The sequence below is a fragment of the Thermobia domestica genome, chromosome 16 (assembly GCF_964235325.1).
Source record: "Thermobia domestica chromosome 16, izTheDome1.hap1.1, whole genome shotgun sequence".
In the NCBI taxonomy this organism is placed as follows: domain Eukaryota; kingdom Metazoa; phylum Arthropoda; class Insecta; order Zygentoma; family Lepismatidae; genus Thermobia; species Thermobia domestica.
Genome location: NC_137469.1, coordinates 17,279,467 through 17,292,945, shown reverse-complemented (window position 1 = coordinate 17,292,945; position 13,479 = coordinate 17,279,467). Strand labels below are relative to the sequence as shown.

At 35.4% G+C, this 13,479-nt stretch overlaps 1 protein-coding gene across 3 annotated transcripts in view; it reads left to right on the top strand.

Annotated features, from left to right (window-relative positions):
- Positions 1 to 13,479, top strand: part of LOC145672931 (very long chain fatty acid elongase AAEL008004-like) — a 103,807-nt gene that overhangs the window by 39,706 nt on the left and 50,622 nt on the right. The window contains exon 1 of one of the 3 annotated variants that reach the window (XM_081742153.1): positions 495 to 669. The exons of the other annotated variants lie outside the window; for them this stretch is intronic. The gene's annotated coding sequence lies outside the window, so the exon portion shown is untranslated. Of the gene's footprint in view, positions 1 to 494; positions 670 to 13,479 lie in introns of those variants that run through there. 3 annotated transcript variants of the gene reach the window in all.

The following is a 13,479-nucleotide window of genomic DNA, read 5'->3' as shown; positions in this document are numbered from 1 at the left end:
AATAATAATAATAATAATAATAATAATAATAATAATAATAATAATAACAATAATAATAATAATAATATGTGTGCCGCGAGAATTCAAGTTACCCTGGTGTGCCGCAAGTTGAAAAAGGTTGGGAAACGCTGGTCTACGGTAACAATTTTATTTCACTACTAAAAAGTTATGGCTTTTTTGTTTTGTTTTGTTTTTCGGGGTACAAGAGGGGGGGGGTGAAATTAAGAAGGACAAATGTAACGAATGAATGATTTAATGGCAGGATGGGTCTTATTATCAAAACCAACAACATCAAAGAAGTAATTATATGAGAATTATTTATTTACGACCTCCTTTACGTGGTGAAGTTAAGGTTCTTTAGCCTAAGACCTTTACCACTTACATACGTTGTTTTAGAATACATTACTACACGACGAATATAAACAATGCGAAGAGCAAAGGATTTTAACCCATATATTCCTCATATACAACAATAGGGAAGGTCAGTTTAAGATGAGCAGTCCCAAAAATATGAGCAGCACGAAGCATAAACTCATACAGCGCACATATACACCTTGCTCAAGGGGAAAACAACGAAGGTGGTAGCATTGTTTGGAGTTCCATGAATTTGCGGAGAGGAGCCCAAGCTCATTCGCCTCACTTCTTGTGAAATAAAAGACAAATTTACAGGTATGTAGAATTTTTTTTTAAAAAATGTAGCTTTTTGAAGCTATAGTTAAATCACGGTAATGGATAATAAGCTAAAACTTGGTGTCTATGCTAGGGTTGCCAACTCTGGAAAAAGAAAAAACCGGCACGCCCTCAAAATTCCCAACAATATAGGTCTAAGTGTGAAATATCACTGTTCGGACCCATGCATGGAAAGGAAATGTAGTATCGTGAACAAAAGTGCATTAACATCTGTATTCTGCATATCCTTAGTACATTCACTAATAAGCTTAATAGATACTTTGTACTATAAATGAGAAACTGAAGTCTGTATTGATTATTTTACTGTATTTACCTGTAACTACCACTTCTTTAAAATTTTCGAAACAGACGAACAAAAGTATATTAATCTTTATGTGACAATTTTGGATTTGGAGAATGAAATTTATTCTTTCTTAAACTTCAACTACAGGAAATTGCTTTAAGAAGTCCATTTTCACTCTCAATAAATGTATAAAATTCCTTACAAGTAAATTTCAAATTTTCCCTGTCACCTCTTTAGAGTTATCTAAACTAATGAACAAAATATATTAATCGTTGATAGATGGTGAAAGGTGACAGTTTTGGATTTACAAAATGAAAGTTACTTTTTAAATCTATACTATGAACTAGATGGGTTTGCTTCGAACATACACATTTGAAAAAAAAAACGATCAAAAAGGGGCTGGTAAGAAGTTTCTACCGGTCATTGGCTTCAATCAAAATAACAGCAATATTTCCGGCCAGGCCGGTGAAAAACCGGCCAGTTGGCAACCCTGATATATGCGTTGTTTATAAGTTTTCACTGGATTTATAGTCTGTTCTGTCTAGGAAAACAGTGTTTTGTTCACTTCTTTCCTATTAACAGAGTTGCCAACTACAACACGTTAAAATATCAGCAGTCGGTGAAATATGAACTTTTAAATTCAGTTTAATATGGGCACAGGTATTTTTTTAAAGTAATGAGAGAAATGAATGTGAGCAGCTTTTGCAGATGTTACCTAAAGTGGTGTATGCATTTTGTGCTTTCCTCCACATACAATTGGCTGATTACAGTGCATTTTTCGCATCTTTCAAAAGCAAGTTTTATTTCCATTGTTCTAATTTTATTCGAGAATATAGTAGGACATTTACCAAATTAGAATTTGCTGAAATGATCACGAAAGCATGGAATACTAATGCTACTGTTGGAATTCTTTCGAGTGCGTTTAAAGTGACTAGACTGTGGCCAGTAGATGTACATGCTATTCCAGATTGTGCTTATTTTGCAGAGGATTATTCTCCCGATGTTTCTCATGACACTTTAAGATCATCTGCTGATAATAATGACACAACAAGCCCTTCTACACTATCTAATCTTGCTATAGTGCACACATCACCAACCAATACATCCACAGGTCAAGAACTTGCCTGTTTCGCAAACACTGAACCTTAACATGGACCATCAAGCGACTCAGGAAACAGTATCAAGTAAGTTCCTCAAACATCGCGGAAAATTGTGATATCACTTTTTCCTCTTTCTGCTAATCAAAGTCAAAGCAACAATAAAAGGAAGACGTAAAGGGAAAGCACGAGAACTTACATCAAGCTAATTCATAACACAATTTCAGTCCAAAGGCACTTCAAAATTAAGACTTCCTGCAAAGGAGAACAAGCAGACATCCATAAATAAATCTAAAGCTCAGGCGGATAATGATAGTTCTATTGAAGAAAACCTCATAAATGCTACGCCAAGAAAGAAGACAGGCTCATACACACAGTGTAAGAAAAATGGTAGTATTTGCCATATTTGTGAAGGAAAGTTTAGTGATGACTCCAAAGAGGAAGAATGGATCAAGTGTGATATGTGCCGAGACTGGTATCATGTTCTTTGTGTGAACGTTCAGTGTCCTAAGTTCTTCGTTTGTGATTATTGTATTAGATTTAATGCCGAGTTATTTACGTTACATCAACAGACAGAACTCTTGAAATGAACTGTGTTTTATGTGTATATGCAACTATCTTTTGCTCGTTATTGTAATAATTTACGTTTTATCTCTTCTTTTGTACATTTTATGTATCTGCTTTGTATTTTATGTGAAAATATTAAAAAAAAGAAATACTGGTCATATTTGCCCTAGGAAGTCTTCATATTACCCTTGTACTACGGAAAATACGAGCACTGCCCACCTGCCTTACTAACGTGTTTATTATTCACGAACAAAAGTACAGAGTGATTTTTTAAAAACTCACGGATTTCATATGGGTCTGGAATTTATAACTGAAGTCCGATTTTCATGCGGTTTGTTGCAAATGGTCAAGGAAGGATGGGAGATTTATGAGACTATGTTTAGTGGTTTAAATTCATCCGGGGTAATATCGGCCACGCCTCAAGGAAAACAGTAAATATTAACCAGTGTACCTTACAATTGGAATGAGGTGCGGTGCGGTGTGGAGATTTGAGGTTTCTTCGTTAGATGGCAACCTTGCCAAGTCAATAAGAAACAGGAAAGCTAGTCGTCGTATTGAGAATTGTGCTATATAGTTCTGTGCTACTGTGTGAGTATGATCAGGATACAGTAAAAGTAGTGTACCGTACTCTTTGGAGCAACGTGAGTTTATCGTTAAAAGTTTTTAGAGAACGGAATCTGTCGTTGCTGCGCAAAGGGCATTTAGAAATAAATTTACCTAACGTTCTGCCCCAGACAGGAACATATGGTCGCTAGTGAATAAATTGGAAGAAAATGGATCGCTTCTGAGTCAGGGGCGGATCCAGGGAGGCGATCGGGGCAATTGCCCTCCCCAAAAGAGGAAACTTTTTAAATTTTATATATAAATAAAACCCATCCCAGAATTTGGAGCTCTTAAAAGTAGCTCTAAGTAGCAGTATTACAACCCACCGCTCCCCCAGAAGTCCATCCTGGATCCGCCCCTATTCTGAGTAAGACAGGGAAGCATCAGACTCCGCAGGCTGGTGTTGAGGAAGATGTCAGTTAAGGACTTCTTAGGTCGCCCAAGTAAATCTCTCCGTTGTTTGTCGCAAGAACCCGGCTATAGGTATTCAATATGTGATTTGTGGATGTTACCACTAACACTTAATTTGTATTCTCACTTACACTTAATTTGTATTCCTCATTTCCCTTCAAAGCTCCAAAACCTCATTCCAATTGTAAGGTACACTGGCGAATATTTGTTATTTTTCTTGGGGCGTGGTCGACATTACTGCGGATGAATTTAAACCAGTAAACATAGTGCCATAAATTTCCCATCCTTCCTTGACCATTGATCACAAACCGCATGAAAATCGGACTTCAGTTAGAAATTCTAGGGCCAAATAAAATCCATGAGTTTTTAAAAAATCTTCCTATTTAACCTTTCACTTTTTAGCGTTTGCAGACGATTTTTTTTTTTTAGTAAGAGCTTTTACTTTTTGTAATACATCATTTTTGAGATATATTAGTATTTTCATTAACTATGTTCATATTTAACTGACTTTCCTTACGTTTCTTAATTTAAAAAGAAACGGCGAAATATTTCAGAAACATGAAACAAAATGATATAAAAATACAAAAAAAAAAAAAATGTATGTTGAAAGAATCTAAAATTAAAAAAAAAAACATGAAACATTAATCAGAATCAAATATTGATATAGCGCTAAGTAAAAGTAAACATTTAAGTATGTACACCTATAAGCAGCAGAGATTAAAACAAAATGTTAGTAATAACAATCAGGGGCGGATCCAGGACGGACTTCTGGGGGGGCGGTGGGTTGTAATACTGCTACTTAGACCTACTTTTAAGAGCTCCCAACTCTGGGATGGATTTTATTTACATATAAAATAAGAGTTTCCTCTTCTGGAGGGCGATCGCCCCCTCTGGATCCGCCCCTTTAATAAGTTGTGTGTTCATTATTATAAGCTATGCATTGGACGTAAACTCGTTTGAAGGCTTCTCCTTCTCAATTTGACTGATCCTTTTATATATATATATATATATATATATATATATATATATATATATATATATATATATATATATATATATATATATATATGTAAATGGATGTTTTTATTCGACACTTTTCTCATTGACCTGTTTTCTTGTGCGATGAGAAGCAGGAATATTGCTGATTTTTGCCAAACGAACAAACAAAAGCAATAAGTTTATTTCGTCAAGCAGAGAAAGAGAAAAAATGAAATGAAATTTTTAACTTTTACGTCCCACGGTTATGCCGGTTAGGCTAAAGGAGACGGTGATGATGAGAGATGAGTGAAATTATGTAGTGAAGAAAGTGGGAGGAAACGTGAGAACCCCGAGAAAACCCACGAGCACGGTGTTTGTCCACCACAAAGTTCACACACGGCGCGAGCTGGGAGTCGAACCAGGGACCCCAAGCACCGGAGGTGAACACAGAGGAAGAGAGCTTGCGCTACTTTGCCCATTCATGATATGAAATTTTATGGAAATTTTTCTTCTGTTTGACCACTGCAATTCCTGAAGACGAACCACACAATGATCACAACTGGAAAATAGCATATTTTCCAAGTATTGGAGTAAATCTCTTCCGCTGCCAATCTCAAAACATCTGCAGATGTCTTCATTGCCTATTCTTGTTTGAAAATCGGTCTTCTTTTCCTGATTAAAAATTGTGGAGTTCAGAGGTTTAGATAAAAGAATTTAGGATGTCATGGTTTAATCTTTTATTGATCTTCAGTGTTTGTGTTAGCTTTTCAGAGCATCATTAATAATATTGCAATTTTTTCGTGCTCGCATTGATTTCAAAATAAGGCCATCAAATGCAAATGAATCATGTGTTTTACAGTTACTGCTAGCTCACCTGGCGATAAAATTAGAAACTTCCTGCACTATGGTTCCCTTCTATTCCCTTTGTTTTCCCCTCGTCGCTGGTCTTTATAGTTGCTACTTATTGGTAGGTATAATATGAGGCCACGTGCTTACAAGGTTTTGATATAATTACACATACCCATATTGGTATGTTGCTAAGGGATATACGGTGTGAACAGTTAGTTCATGAAATGGATATAGATTAAAATGGATTGAGTGAAATCTAGATGAATGTGGAATATTTGGAATCACGATTTGTAATACATATTGATCGATTTGTTTATACAAGTTGACTATAAAGATTAGGAATATTAAATAACTAGATATTGATTGAAGATAGATTGATCTGAAAAGATTATTTACTGAAGATATAGTATGGTTTGTTTATTAGAGTAATATTGAGACCAGTGAAGCCATATCTGGCATCTTGGTGCTAGATCTAGCATAATTTACATGCATTTAGCATCTAGCATCTTGACTTTAGCATCTTGGCCAAATCTAGCATAATTTCATTCTTTCCTCTGGAGAACAGAAAAAGAACGAAAATATAGATGGTTCAAGGACCGTCGGGAGTTATTCTTTTTAGTTGAAGCGATGGTTGGAGCAATGAAAACCAGTCAGTATTTCCACAGTTGTAATTTATTGTTGAATTCAGAGAAATGTTCAAAAATAGCAAAATGTGACCCTGCAAAACATATTTACTTACCTATAGTTTTATTACTGTCAACTGAAACCTGAATGTGTGGTTATCTGGAATGTTTCTGTCCCTTTCAGTTTACAGCTTGAGAGGGGAGGGATATGAGCGACAGGGGACAGCTAGTAATACACTAAAAGAATTCTTCAGGGCTGTGTCCGAAGCGGTATGTTGTGCATATATTTCTTAAAATGTTATCCATTCATAAAATATAAATTCGACCTTCCTTCTCTATAATGTGTCATTTTCAAATTTATTTCATTGTCATTCCTGACAGCGTCATATTAGCTTTGTACTCGAATACAGTTAAAACACTTCGTTAAAATAATGAAGATAAGTAGGGGGCGGGTCTTTAAAATTAATTAGGAAAGATAATTTGAAAATCTGGCATAATTTACAAAAATCTAGCATAATTCAGACGCGTGTTTGGCATCGTCGCGAGTCTCGAGTGTGGCAACCCTGATTGAGACAAATACCCATGTTAGTGTAATTGTAGAATACCATGGAGATAATTAACTGAGTTGCGGTTGGTACAGATTAAGAATAAAGGTATAGAATAATTCAGTAGCAGTCGTGTATACATTTTCCAAGAGTATTAACACTACGCTCATGCTTCCAGTGCAGGAAGTGGGGAGCTCAGATCTCACCAAGGGTGCCCACCATATTGTGGTTTCCAAGGGGGGGCAAGTATAAGCGACATTTCAAATGTAGTCTCATTTTGCGGTAACTATTCTAAAATATCTATTGGGTTTTCGATCTTCCGAAGCACTATTTCCTCTAAAAGGGGAGGCAAGCGTCCCACCTTGCCCCACCTGATGGGCGCCCTTGGACCTCACTTTAAATATTAGATCCTGTTCTGCATCTCTTTTAAAATCAAGGGTTTTAAAGGAAATTATAGACTTTGACCAAGAAACATGTTGCTCTAGCCTTAGTTGTTATAAATTAATATAGTCTTGTTTAAAACGTCTTAGCTACCTGGCTTGATTTAATAGACCATACTCTGGCGTCCGTACGAAGAAAATTCTTATTCTTTAGCTCTAAATAAACATTTAAATTGATTTAAAAACAAATTCTACAAATTTTCTAGGAGCTCATTCGTGGCTAAGCGGTTAGTGTACGCGCTTTTGGCGTGGGAGACCCGGGTTCGAATCCCGGTGGGAGCTCATGTGGTTCGGATTCCACGTTAATCAGTAGGTCCACGTCTCATATAGTCTCGCTGCTGAAAGGGACGCTAAACTTAAATTCAACTCAGCTCAACAAATTTTCTATTTAATTCTGATTGTGGGTAAGAATGTAAGTGTTTCAAAGAGAAGTGGGTACCCAGTGACTAGGGTTGAATAAGACATCATTGTGTTCAGAATCAATCAGGATTTCAAATGTTACCACATACATACAACTTACCGGTTGCAAAATTCGGTCAATTTATGAGAATTTTCAAGAAAATTATTTTCCAAGCCAATATAACTGCCACAAGAAAGATATCTCAAAAAGAAGAGTCGGATTAACCTCCTCAGTCCTGGGAAAATTTTTTGTCTCAAATTTCTAATTTTCCTTTACATATATTTAATATAGACCCTAAATGATCGTAAAATGACCCCAAAATTTTAGTGTTTACGGTGGGTTACTAATAACCCCATGTCCCCTCCTGTAGGGGACATTCAAGTTTACAGTTTACTGTACTATCCACGAGAGTACAATGACATATTACTCTTACGTATGTCTTCCCCATTTTTTATGATTAATTAAACTTATCTTCAATATTCAAGGAACAACTCTAACTAAAAATTAATGTACTTAACTACATCTGCTCGCTGAAATTCCATTCTTTTTTGACTACGACATATTTCCAACCCATTTGAGAAGCGAACTTCAAAATTTTGGCGCGAAAAATACATCACATTAGGTACTGACATCTATCAACAATATGTAGAGACGGAAGTCAATGTTGCAAACTCCAATCATTGCTTACTAGACTTCTTTTAAAAAAACAGCTATTTCATGTTCCCTGTAGGAGACGTTAGGACTGAGGAGATTAAGGGGGGCTTAAGGAAGATGTAGCCCTGGGCCTCCACTCCGATCAAAATCTCAACTAGCTGTCTAAAAAGAATCATACAAGTTTCAATAATCATCATTTCTCATTTATTACATTTATATAATAGGGAAGCTTTGTGTGTATGTTTTTTTTTATGTATTTGAAAATTTCCATAAGGCATAATATCATCTAATGCATGGCATAGTTGATGTCGTAGAACTACGTGTATTTCCTTAACTTTCCTGCTGTACTTTTACAGAAATGTATTAGGTGAAATCAGCAAGGGACACATTTTTTCTAGCCCCGTGCCTCTATGGATTAATCCGTCCTGTTAAAAAAAAAAAAAAAATACATATCCTTGCTATGAGATGGTTTTCGAATTACTGAAATGCGGATAGCTAACAGTTATGAAGGTTTTTTTAAAAGTATTTTCCAACTTAAAATTGGGTAAATAATATTAATAATAAAACACTTTAGGAAGCTCATACTTGACCCTAATTACTTTAGATTCATGGTTCTTACTACGGGCGAATCCGGAGGGGGCGATCGGGGCGATTGACCCCTCCTTCGGAAGAGGAAACTTTATTTTATATATAAATGAAACCCATCCCAGAGTTTGGAGCTCTTAAAAATATCTCTAAGTAGCAGTATTACAACCCACCGCTCCCCGTTCCCCAAGAAGTCCTCCTGGATCCACCTCTGTTTTTTACATTACTGTCTTCAGAATGAAGCAGCAAGATTTCGACTGATACCACACACACATGGATCATGACCCATAAATTCAAGAAAATTTTCGCACATTTTTCTCAAAAAGTAGCTTTTTGTAAAAAATAAATAAATAAATAAATAAATAAATAAAAAAATAAAATAAAAAAAATCGGCCATAGAATCACCCACATACCAGAACGAAATATACCCTGAACAGGGATTTTAGGAATGATCCAAGAATGGATCAAAAGATTGCGAACTTGGTCAATAATTAGTTTTTGAAGCAGGGGCCATAAAATTTTTGAACGGTCCCTAAATTTTAGTATTTTTTACGGAATAAGCACATCATACTGAGTTACGTGATATTTTGCTTTTGGCTACATTATATGTAGTTCTCCAGATGTAAGGCTTACAAGAACATTTTTGATTGAAATATATTGGATGTTTTGGATCAAAGGCTACAAAATTTTTGAACGGCGCCTAAATCTAGTTTTGATATTTTTTTACGGAATAAGCAAATCGTACTGAGTTAAGTGACACTTTGTATTTGGTTACAATATTGGATCTTTTTAAAAAAAAAAATCCAAAAATTCAACATGTCCTAACCATATAAAGTCGGGGCCATGGATAAGCGACTATTTTTCCTGGAAGAAGGAAGACTTTCCTCTACCCCCTGTGGCTTAGCAACCGCAAACTGCACTGGAGGTCGCGAAGGACTCAATGATGCCAGATTTCTAAACTGAATGTACTGGTTCCTCTCTGTTTTGAAGGTTTCCATTCCAGGTTGTCATATGGGAACAGCAGAGAGCAGAAGTAAAAACTTACTTTTTAGTTCAACCTAGACCCAACTTGCATTATGTTTGTATTCGAAAGTTTTCGATAAAGTGATATGTTTATTTATTGCCCATAAAAGATCTGTAGGGAAAATGAGCTAACGAAGTATCTCATTTTTTTAAAAACGGATTCTATTTTCTTCAGGGTGACATTTTTTTTAAAGGAAAAAAAGTATGGAAAGGGAAAAATTTACGCACTTAAAAGGTAAATATTTATTGATTTATTCTCAATTTCTGCAAGAGCCTAACTTTTGGCGCTATAGTTTACAACTTAAGGCAGGTAGTAGGGTGATTTTCCTTTCTTCCCTTTATAGTTTTCCGATGTTTGCAAGCCATAATAAAATGAATCATATATTTGTAAATTTAAGCATGATTTTTTTGAAGTGTATATATAAAGAAAGAAAGAAGGAAACACAGTATGTCTTACGTATTCATCCACGATTGAGTAACAACACAAAAAGAAGTTAAAAGTTAAAACTTTTTTGTATTGTTTTGCAAATTAAAGAAACGAAGAGAAGGAAGTGAAAATCTTAGCTTGGAATGCTTTCTCAAAAAATTTCATTCCTTATAGAACGCTTCAATTTATTGTTTATGGCCATCAATGGTTTTCACAGTTGTCAGTTGGTAAGTTTTAGTTCCCTACTTTCCCTTGAGATTTTGTTCGAAGAGATTGTAGTATGCTGGTGGTGTCTACGTATTTTCTTGCTGATTGGAAATGTCTAATTTCTTTCGGGGGTACCAAAGGATAAGCAACCTAGTCCTTCTGGCCAGAAAAGTCTAAGTAACAAATAAAAGAATCGTGTACTTGGAAGTGAAGCAAAGCAGAGGAAGCAAAACATGAAAGTTTCAGAGGGCTGAAGGTGGTCGAAAAGGGCTCAAACCCTAGCTGCCCCTAGCTAAGGTCTGGTTTCGATATGAATATTGGTTAAGAAATCCGGGCGATATGTATCTTTTTTAATTAATGCTAATTATTCAACACTTATCCCCACAAAGCATTTAATTTTCTTATTACTAAGTGTAAAAATTGACGTACATTACTCTCAAAAGTCAAGGATATAAAATTACATAAAAAAAAGAGAACATTTTCGAAAGAGAGGACAAAGATTATTTGAGAATCGAGACAAAACGAGACTTCTTCAACCTTAACAAGACGTCTCCTCTCGTGGACAACACTAGTCAAGGCTGAGTTAAATACTTTTTGCGCGTCCCAAACCAGTGACCTTACTTTAATCAAAGAAGATCGCATATCGGAATAATATAAAATAATTCTAAACAACATTTATTTAATATCACCAGTTTATTGGCTTCAATGATGAAACCATACAGCCAGCCCACGTCACTAACCTTAGGATACGTTTTCATGTAAGATACTTGCACTCAATTGAATTACATTGATTTCAATACAAAAGTAAAGTATTTACAGATATAATTCTCAACAGCTTGTTTTCAATTTTATTTTAAGTTTCTGTACTGACAGATTTATCAACCGAGTGCTAGTCAAATTTGCAATTTTACTGACATTTTGCACTAATCTTTGTTTCTAATTACCTGAGGATATTTCTTTAGTAAAACTAAAATTAGAATATTATAGAAATTGACCCCATTCCCCCTTCTCAGGAACAGAATTTAAAAGAAAGAAAGAAAGAAAATCCGAAGGTCGCGGCCTGTAATTTTTTTTAATGAGAAGTGTATGTGCCGAATTTTACGCCTTCTTAAGCGAATCCTCACATTCGGCATTTTCTAAACAAATAATCGGTAATTTGATTATTAATACAAACCCTCTGTTTTCTCCTATAGGAGCGAAGTTCTCGCAATCATTGAAACGTGTTTTCTGTTAATTTTAATGAAGAATTTATCCCTTAGTTCCATCTTCTTAACCTCAAGAATTTATGATATATTCTATTTTTGTAAAAAAAAAAAAAAAAAAAAAAAAAAAAAAAAAAAAACCCTCTCTTTGTCTCCTATAGGACATATATTTTTAAAATTGTTTTATTAGCCCTTGCCTTTTGACAAAGGAATATTCTGTACAAATCCATGTTTCTATCTATAATAGTTTGAGTAAGGTATTGATGAGTAAGTCACTTTAGATATAATCTTTATTTTTTTAAATATAATAGTGTATATCTTTTTAAAAACTCATAAATAATTCGTGTTCAGTTTTGGTATTTTCGCCCTATTTGAATTTTGTTGGCACTCGATCGTAACATTTTTCTTAGACCACTTTTTATTACACAATTCACGAGTCAATACGTTTCTACTACGGTTTTCTCAATGGCTCTCTCTAGAAGAAAGAACATATGGTGTCCAGACATTTTCAAGAAAAAAATGTGACAACCTTGTCCCTCAGCACGTGCAGAAAACACTTTTGTGGTCACTTGTGGTCATGCTTGTGGAAGGAGCTGTTTCTTAGGAAGGGTATGGGTAAGGGTCGCTTATCATTAAAGTTCAGTTCATTTCACGGTTTTCGAACCTAGGACAATTTTTGTAGCTAATATGACTTTTGAGGGAGAATAGAAGAGAAGGACCGTGTTAGAGTGAGGGAATGGGTGTGTTCATTTGTAAACGGTAGCCCGTAACCACTTATGCAATGGGGGTTGCATAACTCGCACTATGTCAATAAATACAAGTAAGTATTAATCAATCAATAACAGGTTTCCTTGACCAAATGGTGTTTATATACTGATTTTAAACATTATATAGCTTCACTGTTGACAAGACACGTAAGTACAAATGAATCAATTCTCCCAGGCCCCTTCTAAAACGAACACACTGGGCACGTATGCAGGGACGCAACGTACGTGCAAGGATAAATCGGCGCCCTTACTCAGGGCACACCCAAGAGGAGGAGGTCCACTGGATCCTGACTCCCCCCTCCCAAAAAAAAACTTTCTAAGTCAACTTGCATTTGTACATCTGTCAATAAAACTCTACTTGTTTAACAGGGAAATGATTAATGTAACATGAAAATTTGATCTTACGCTTCATTCGTACTTTTTCTCTTATGAAAAGAATCTAGTTTTATTTTTCTCAAAATATAGGTGGAAGTATTTTACAATTACTTATCGTCTTTTGGGGTGCAGAATAATTCCCGTTTAATAGACGTAGTAGCTTGTAGTATTGAGCCCAGTCTTCAAGGTTTGGGACCCTCCCGAACAAATAATTTTTGGTGCGCGCCTTGTATGAATTATCATAATAGGATACCTGCACTTGTAGCCTGTCCTATCTTTCTGCGACCTCGGAGAACACTTCCTCACAATGTGGACCCAGGGTTCTGTTGTTGTCAACCAAACCCTATGGGTCTGAGTATTCCCTTCTTTTGGAGTAGGAGCTTTTATCCGTCAATTATTCTTCCCATTGCCCCTATTTTTAAGCTTTTACTTGTTATGATGAGCTGCCATCTCAAAGACGGAACAATGTAATGATGTAACCATCTAGAAGGAAACATGGGTACTCTTCCTAAAGATTTTTTTTTTTTTTTTTTGAACATTGTTCACATGAAGGTAGTAAAATCTGATTGGGATTTCCCATTTGCTTTAATGATTACTTTTTTTTTTTTTTTTTTTTTAAAGAGTAAATACGCTTATTAACATTTCCATAACCTTTCTTTCATAGAAGAGTTTGCTTAATATCTCTGTGGTGTCCATTGCGAAATATTCAAAAGGAAATAATGCTAAAATTAGTTAAGGCGGATGTGAACATCA